Genomic DNA, 9,702 nt, shown 5'->3' with positions numbered 1-9,702 from the left:
TCGCGCGAGGTCCCTGGCGCGAATTTGGAGCAGAGGATCGCCGGAGATCGCTGCTCCGGCCAGAGGAGGCCATGCCGTCGGCGGCTGAGGGGCGGGGGAGCACCGGTGGGTCCACGCGCACCCGTGGGTAGTCTCGGTTCGCACCGTGGTGGCCCGACACGGCCTGGCCGCGCGCATGCGCGGCGCACAGGGGCGCAGCTCCGACGGCGACGGCGGAGGAGCTGGCCGGCGTTGGCGGGCGGTGGCTGGCAGCGGCGTGGAGCACCAGCGAGAGCGTACGCACAACAAGGAGCCCACAGCTCGGCTTGCGGTGGCCCAAGGACGGCTGGCCATGGAGGCGAGCAGTGGGCAGCTCGGCCGGCAACGACGGCGGCGGCTGCGCCCGCAAGCAGCAGCAGCGCGAGAGGGAAAAACGAAAGTGAGGGCCAGAGCGAGTGAAGGGGAACGTGTTCGGCTCTCCACATCGACGCAGGGGCACAGGGACGCGCGGCAGCAAGGTGGGGTGCTCAGCTCGGGCATGGAGGACACGTCCAGGACACGCGTCACCCAATGAGGCAAAACTCCGAACAGGTGGCGGGCATCGGTGTGGACATGGTGGGGAGCAGATTTGGGCTGTCTCGGGTGCGAATTGGACTTTGGGCCTAAAATGAAGTTTGCTCAACTCGGCCTGCTCTACGTTTCTTATTTAAGGTACCTGATCATTTGAGCTCTGTAACAGCGGGTAATTAGGCCACAAACTGTCAGTGTCAGCGCCTTGATAACGGTCACGGAAATTCACTTTCGGAGGTCAAAACTCCGTCAAACTCAGTGCAACTTTTTGCATGCTCTTCTCCATAATATAACCTTCAACTTTTATTTTTGGACCAACTCAAGTTGCTTAACGAATTTCGGAGAACGCGGAATGCCAACGTCGTTGCTTAGCGAAACTCCAGACTTAGAATATTTCTAAGTGCTGAAAACAACAGCAAATTCGATCTTGTGACCTTGATTTGACTTACTTCCAAGCTGATCTAGCTCTTAGTCCAAAAACAAAGTTTGTTCTACTCTACCCAATCTTCAACTTTTATTTAAGGTGCAACTCCATGCAAGCACTGTAAGTGGTTGGTCAACATAGGTCAAAGTATCGTCACTATAAAGCTTAAATTAGAGTTATTGACCGATTGAGGCATTTTCTTGACTTCTCCTCAACATGAACCTTTCATGACTTTTGTTGTAGAGTTCATCTAGAGTCATTTGGGCAAGGTTACAAGGTTTGATTGATGACCTACATTTCCATTCACTTAATAGTGCAGTTCAGGCACTTAGTAAAATCATTCCAATAAGGATATAACTTATCATTTCATGTGACTTTTTGATTCCAAACTTCATGAAACTTTTCCAGTGATCCATATAGATGGGTATTGATGTGAGACACATGAAGATATTCCAATAACACCAGCCAAGCATATATCTTGAAACGGACCTATATGTAAAGCAAGAGTGCAATATCCGAGTTTAGGTTGGGGCTTATTTCCATAGGTTTGACCTTGACATCTCCAACACCACTTAACATGTCATGGTTGAGCTTAAACCCGTTGCTTAACTAGTGACAAACACCTGGGGTGTTACATCTCCCCTGTAGGCGGCGGCGCTCTCCCTCTCCCCGAGTGCGGATCTAGCCTTCCCCCACCACCGGCGAGCCGAGCACCTCCACAACTGGCGGATCCGGCTCCCCTCCCCCTTCTTCCCCGCCACTGAGCATGGACCAGGTCACGACAGCCCCTCGGTGGCGGATCCGATCGCGGCAGGGGCAGATCGATCTACCGCGGTGGCAGATCCAGTCGTGCCGGGAGCAGATCGGGTCATGGTGGCGGCGGATCTGCTCTGTCCACCTCCGGCGATGGCGGAGGGAGGAGCGGTGGATCCGGTGGTGGATCAAGCAACCCCGGCTGCGGCGGCGCGCGGGGCAGGGCCTTCTTCCCCGGCGGCACCGACGTGGTGGTGGTCCTGGCGGCTGCGGGCTTCATGGCGTGGCGGCGGGAGGCAAGGGTGACGGCGCCCGGTGGTGGCGGTGGTCGGCTTTTTTTATTTTTTTTCGAAAAAAGTTTGCCGAGTGTTTTTTGACACTCGGCAATGTCTTTGCCGAGTGCACGGCAAAAAACACTCGGCAAACTAGAGTTTGCCGATAAAACATTTACCGAGTGTCGTTTGTCGAGTGTAACACTCGACAAACCCTTTACCAACTGTTTTTAAGGCTTCACTGGGTGCCTCTAGCCCTCGACAAAGCTCCTGTATCCGGTAGCCTAGAAGAATAAGCCAAAGTACGTGAGCGCAAAAGTATGGAGCAATGCATGTCAATGTCATCATCAACAATGTCGCGAGGAGGGACATGCATGTCTTGAGATGGCCCGGCCACCAGCTACAGACCGTACGTACGTACGTGGCGATTAATTATTTTGCCCTTCGATCCTTTGAGGAGCCATTTTGGTAGTATTATTTATTTTTTGCAATGAGAAATGTCCATTTATATTCGGTTTACCTTATATTCGGTTTGTTTGACTTTTTTTTATAGCCAGAACAGTATTTTTCTCTCATAACAATTCAGTCGGAACAGTATTTTCAGTCAATTTCGGCCAAGATTTGGACCTTAATGTATATTGTGTACTCAAAGCCTGTACGTACTTTTGATTTTTTTTCTCTGAAGCCGTACGTACGTTGATGTGACAACGAAAAGTCTAGCTAGCAGCCAGCAGTCATAAACATGCTTAATTTTACTTTACAAAAAAAAATTCTTTCTTTTGTTATTCGAGTCGAAGAAGTATGAGAATTTTATAACTATTCAAAAACGACCAATCTTTTTATTGGCATAGCTTATTTGTTTAATAGCTTATTTGTTTAATAGTTAATTGTTTTTGTTACAGAAAAATATATTAATTCATTAAATTAATTCCACTTTTTTTGAGGTTGATAGTTTATTTGTTGGGAAAGAGTCGATCCTTCTCATTTCAGGATTGATCATCTTGAGTTCTCTGTTGAGAATGGAAATTCACCAGCATGCTGATCTGTGTCCCACCTACCGCCCATGCATGCATTAATATTTAGCTTGTGTTTAGTTTCCGGAAGTTAGAATTTTGGGCTATCGTAACACTTTCGTTTTTATTTAGCAATTAGTGTTCAAACATGGACTAATTAGACTTAAAACATTCGTCTCGCAATTTTCCACCAAACTGTGCAATTAGTTTTTTTTCGTCTACATTTAATGCTCTATGCACGGGCCGCAAATATTCGATGTGATGGCTACTGCAGCACTTTTTGGGATTTTGGGTTGGAACTAAACATGGGCTTACAACGATAATTAAACACTGAACAGCATCTTCTCGTAACCTCGTGTATACGTATATATGCTATATATGCTGAGCGAGACAGTTTCATTCTTACTGTATATATTAGCTAGGATAGGATCATATATATGTAGCTTTTTTATGACATTTTTTTGGTTTATTTCTGCTCTACCTACCTTATCCTAACTCCTGACTCCTGACTCCTGACTCCTGACTCCTGACTCCTGAGGCCCTGTGTAAAACTCCCTAAGTCCACTGCAGTTGCAATGTTTGGTTCATCAGTTCAGGTTAGTCCAGTGCGTTCGTGCTCTTGCTATTACTTGATTTCAGTTATCAAATCTACTCGATCTTCGGCCAAACTAAACCACTGCCTCGTTTGGTCTTACGCTCGTGCGCGCCCATGCATCTCATTGGGTAGCCCACACTGATCGGCTTCCTGGGCCGCCATTCATCGGACCTAATCCTAACATGCCTGGATTCGTGGAGGCCCATCACTGGACCCATCCCACGCTTTCTTCTCTTCTCGCTGCCAGAATGAGTTGCCCTCTCTCCGGGGAGTGGGGTCCGGCCGTCTGGGTCTGGCGCTGGGCACAAGCAAGCGTGACAGGTGATCCAAATATACTCGTGGCACAGCACTACTGAAACTCGTGGCACAGTTGCCCTCTCTGTCTAGCTGTAGACGACGCTAACGCAGTGACGCGACGCGCCTGCCAAAGCCAGCTTGGCTCTTTATTATTTGCCTCCAAACAGACCATGGAATCATCACACACCGTTTGCAACCTGTTGACTTCACATTTTTCGATCCGATTTACTTGTTACAGAGTTTTTTTTTTGGATATAGTCATCTTGTGAAGCGCACTCTATACACTCACCTACACGTGTAGTAAATGTAGATATAATTTTTATTAGCTAGGAGTAGATTCATAGAACAAGTAGTAGCTTCTTTCCACAGGAGCCCGGATTGCACTTAAACAGAAATTCGGGTCATGGCCATGATTTTCTTGAATTTTCAAGTCCAACCTTTTATCGACACACCCCCTTTAGAAATTGTCGATCCTTTACAGTTATTGGTTTGTAAAATCCATTCCATGGTCACCCTGTTGTCTGCATGCGCCTCTTCTTCCCATTCTCCTCCCTCCTCATCTCCGCTACATCTCCCACTTCCACTCCCCGTGCCATCTACAGTATGGTCGTTACTGCTACTAAACCAGGACCGAGATCATATTTGATCGTAAACAGCTACATGCTTATCTCTATGTGCAAAAGGTATTCAATCGATACTCAATCTGATTGAACAATGAGATGGACATCTCTACATGCCATCTGATTGAACACTAAGATCATATTTGATCGTAAACAACTACATGACATCTCTATGTACAATTAGATTGGGCCATATAAGCATGACATTGCGATTTGTTGCCTCTATGCATTCTTTTTAATGCGGGACTTGTTATTTTTAATTAGCATTGTTCACTTTCAATAAATAGGGGGTATATGTGTAATTTTCGTTGAGCACTAATCTATATCCTAAAAATTCTAAACACTATGTTTTACGGAGGGAGTAAAAATTAACCTAAAGTAACAACTTAGACAAATTATTTCACTGGTGTTGACTGATGTATGGGAATATAATTATTGAAACATAAATTATATATTTATTGGTTATCCATACATGGATACGTCTTGACCAGGTACTAAATATCGTTCGGCCGCTATAGTGGTAGCGGTTCCTTGCCGCTAGCGCTATGACGACTTGGATATAAGCAAGCCGTTATAGCGGACATTATTTGATGTAGTAGTCCACTATAGCGGCTCAATTCTTAATTTAAGATATATTTGATCGAGAATCAACTCTTCGAATAAATCAAATATCTACTTACACTATTTAAGTTATATGTTTATTAGTCTATCATTGATTTGTATTAGGTTGATTTTTTAATGTGTAAAAAGGTCATTTTTAAGATATACATATATCTAAATTATATGAGATTGTTAGATAATGTTATTGGAACTTAGCGGCATTACGCCGTCATCACGTCCGCTAATTCGCCCTACCTACATGTGCATTACGCCGTCATCACGTCGCACGACTCGCTCGTAATCCGCCTTGATTCGACCCGCCCCATCGTGCCCCCGACCGCCGGCCACCGGCTTGCGGCACCCTATTCTTTGGCGCCCGACCGCCCGTGCCATGCCACCATCACTCCCCCGCGCCCCTGACTCTCCGAACAGGATGAAACACGTGCAACATGAAACACTTGAATGCGACATACGTCTGAAACAGATAAAACATCTGGAAAATACAATTGCAACATATGTGTGAAAACATATGCAACATTTAGATAGAACACTTGCAACTTGCAACATGAAAACACTTGCTGCAACGGAAGACTGAAACAGGTGAAACATTTGGAACATACGGGTGCAACATATGTGTGAAACATATACAACATTCAAATCAAAACGCTTGCAACACACGCTTGGAACAAATAAAACATTTTGAACAAACTCTTGCAACATGTCTCTGAAACACTTGCAACATATGCAACATCCCCCGATCTACTTTTGCAGCATCCATATGAAACAACTATAACATACCTCTGAAACATCTAAAACACTTAAAACATATATTTATAACATAGGGGAGGGGGAGCGCCTGTGCCGGCCAATTCCGGCCGTCGGGGTGAGAGCTGACGATGAGTGGAGGCACACGAGCACCACTAGCATCTAACACCTGCGACGCGCGTGAGCACCACAGCCACCAGCGCCACTAGCATTGGCCTTGGGTCGGCGGGGCGGGCGGTGCAGACGACGGGCGGAGCGAGCACCACCAGCACCAGCGCGCGTGACGGGAGGGAGCGGGCGGCGCACGCGTGACGGGGCGCAAGCAAGCAGCAGCGGATGGGCGCGTGGCAGCAACGTGGGGAGTGCGTGTCTGCGTCCAAGATGGGCAGCCGCAAGGCGTTGCGACAAGGGAAGAGGAAGCGGAAGTGATAAGGATGAGTGATTTTTTTAATAAACTCGTTGGTAGAGCGAACGACGGAATAAAATCACAAGCAACGAGGCGGTGGCCCTTTAGGAGCGTCCGACGATTTACTCGTGTCGGACATAAGACACGTAGCATTACCGATAGACAAACCTTTCTGTTTGTATAGTGGTGAAGATTCCACCGAGATAACCGTAACATAATCCAAACGGGCCCTCCCTCTGTCGTGTCGAAATGGCCATACCGGCGGAGCCTATAGCTTCTACTGGACCTTTTGTGCCACACTGTGCCACGCCTTGCCTCTTCTCCTGGGTCCTGGCTCAGCTCAATCATGCAATGCAACGCACGCACGCAGTTTGGTCCGTGCAGGTGGACAGGCCGGCCACCGTGCCAGTGGCCGCACACTGCTTTCCCAAAAGAGATGGATCCCTCCTTTAGTTCTCTAAAAGTGCACTATATAAAAAGAAGATTTCTCGTCACATCAAACTTGCGGTATATGGAGTATTAAATGTAGACGAAATAAAAAACTAATTACACAATTTGCTTTAACTTTGCAAGACGAATCTTTTGAGCCTAATTAGGACAATAATTCACAAATACAAACGAAATGCTATAGTGGAGAATCGTGCACTATGCAAACTTTGCAGGTGCAAACTTTGCCGAACTAAACGCGCCCCCAGCTGCCGTTTCCCGGCTCTCCGGCTCCAGGGCCCAGCTGGGGTGGGCCGACACCGAGCCCCGGGCGAGACGGGATGGATCGACGCGACGCTATGTCGCAATCGATGCGGTTCCGGTTCTACCATCCAGGTCTTGTTTAGTTCCAAAAAGTTTTTCCAAAAAGTGCTACAGTAGCCATCATATCGAAACTTGCGTACATGGAGCATTAAATGTAGACGAAAAAAACTAATTGCACAGTTTAGTTGAAAATCGCGAGACGAACGTTTTGAGCCTAATTAGTCCATGATTGAATATTAATTGCTAGATAAAAACGAAAGTGGTATAGTAGTCAAATTAAACAAGGCCCCACGCGAGATCGAGGAGAGACGCGCGGCGCACACGGCGTGTCTGGCTGTCTGCTCTGCTCTCTGCTGCCCCGCCGGCCGCCGCCCCACTCCACAGTGCCTCCCTATGGTACCTCTCCGATCGTCTCCTCTCTCTCGTCATCTCATCCATCTGTGGCCACCAGTGGGGTTGCTACTTGGGCATGCGCGCACGCATCACAAGTCTGCTGCCGTCGCCACGCCCCACTCCCAAGTCCCACCACCGGCCACCAATCATCCACCCAGACGCGAGAGGCATGGAGCCCGCCGGCCGGCAGCGAGCGAGGAGCGCCTCCTGGCCGTCCGTTTCGCATGCACCGCCATGTGCAGCGACCCGTGGCAGTTCAGCCGTAGCCAAAACCCAAAAGTGCTTCCACTACCTCAGCTCTCACCTACCTACCCTGCCAGTCTGACTGCCACTGCCAAGGGCCGGGCTAGCTTAGGAACTGAAGAAGATCCAGCACGCTTATTATGCCTTGAGAACGTTCTGATAATTAGGAGGAGGCGTTTTTGTCATGCCTGGCGTGCAAAATCTGCTCTCCTCCTCGTTGAGAAGCACAGGAATTCAAAGAACGCCAGGTACGTTGCATCGCATCAATGATAATTGATGGTCCAAGAACTCAATTAGTAAGATGTTTTGGAACGGTCCATGGGCCAGCCACTGCTTTCACCGTCAGGCCGTCACCACAACTAATGTAGCCACCACGGCCTGTCGTGTCTGCTCCTCCAGATACTTAGTTTAATTTGGTTGCAGCAGCAGCAGTAGTACTCATTAACCTCAACAAAGAAAAGCTCACAACCATCCAACCAGGTGTCGCAATCGTCCAACCAAGGTAGTGTTTAGTTGGCAAAAATTTTGGCGAAATGGTACTGTAGCATTTTCGTTGTTATTTGACAATTAGTGTCCAATCATAGTCTAATTAGGCTTAAAAGATTCGTCTCGTGAATTTCGTCTAAACTGTGTAATTAGTTTTATTTTTTATTTATATTTAATGCTTTATGCATGCGTCCAAAGATTCGATGTGACGGAAAATCTTGAAAAATTTTGCAAAATGAAGTGCAACTAAACAGGCCCCAAGTTTGCCGCCAGTTTTCCACCTTGTTCGGTGGATCCGGTCCTGCTAGTCGATTCAAGACGTACGATGATGTTTTTCAAACCCCCGAATTTTTTTAACACGTCTTCAAAATCCTAAAACACATTGTAATTAGCACCATGCAAGACAGCTTAGCCGTCTCTTCATGCTGTATGTAGATCAAGTGTACGGTAACAAACTGAGACCATGTTTCGATTTGGATTGAAGAAAAGTTTTCCTATTTATACATCTTTTTTTCCACATAACTAAACTTTTTTGTGAAAAGGAAGGGGGGTTATTCAAAATTCGACATAGTACCCCCAAAGTACACGCGAAAAAGAAAATTTGAAAAAAAACATTCTCTTTTCCAGATTCTTCCATTGCCTTCTTCCTTGGAGGCTTTTCTCCATGTAGTTGATGCTCTACATGAATAGAGCTTTGTTGAACACCGAAGCTAAACTGCAACCCTTTTGCCGAATCCAACGATAAAAAACATTAGACAATGCCACAAGATCCAACGTTTTGAGCATATAAAAAACGCACCTGAATCCATGAAAGAACGTCATCAGTTGAACCATCGAGTATAACATAGGACGAAATCGACGCCTGCAACGGTGTCCTCATCGTGGTAATCATCGAAATCATCACAGGTAACATGATTCTGATATGAAATCATCTGATTTTGCCGATAAATTTGTTTGAATTAAATCTAAATGAACTAGCAGTCTGTTCACTTGAGCTTATAAGCCAGAATCAGCCAACTAGAAAATAGTATTTTTCTCTCACAACAAATCAGCCATACAAATCAGCCGGAGCCAAAATAAGTCCTGCCGAACAGACCCTAGATCTGAAGAACTGTTGTAAATGAGAGATGAGTCGTCTCTCATTGCTACTAACCGCTGACCGAGAGAGCCCCTCGTGTAAAATACTTTTTCCGTTCTAAATTATAAGATGCTTCGACTATTTTTTTTTGGTACATAGATGAATTAAAAAAGTCAAAGCGACGTATAATTTGGAAAGAGGAGTAATTTTTACTTCGTTGCACCTTGGAAGCTGGCCCGGAATCCTACGTACACGGGGAAGATTTTCATTTCAGTAACACTGATTAGATGAGTACTGTACGCTACAGAAAATCAGCAGGGGAATCCCACTGCATCTACCTGGAGATTCCCTGGACCCTTTCGTCGAGCGGGGCCCAGGCGATGAGAGATGACACGTCATCGTCGTCCTTTGCCCACTCACTCTGTCACCCTCTCCTTCCTCTGTCCTGTTCCAGCGCA

This window comes from Miscanthus floridulus, chromosome 1, assembly GCF_019320115.1.
Source record: "Miscanthus floridulus cultivar M001 chromosome 1, ASM1932011v1, whole genome shotgun sequence".
NCBI lineage: Eukaryota > Viridiplantae > Streptophyta > Magnoliopsida > Poales > Poaceae > Miscanthus > Miscanthus floridulus.
The sequence above is the reverse complement of the archived record's forward strand: the minus strand, read 5'-3'. Positions refer to the sequence as shown.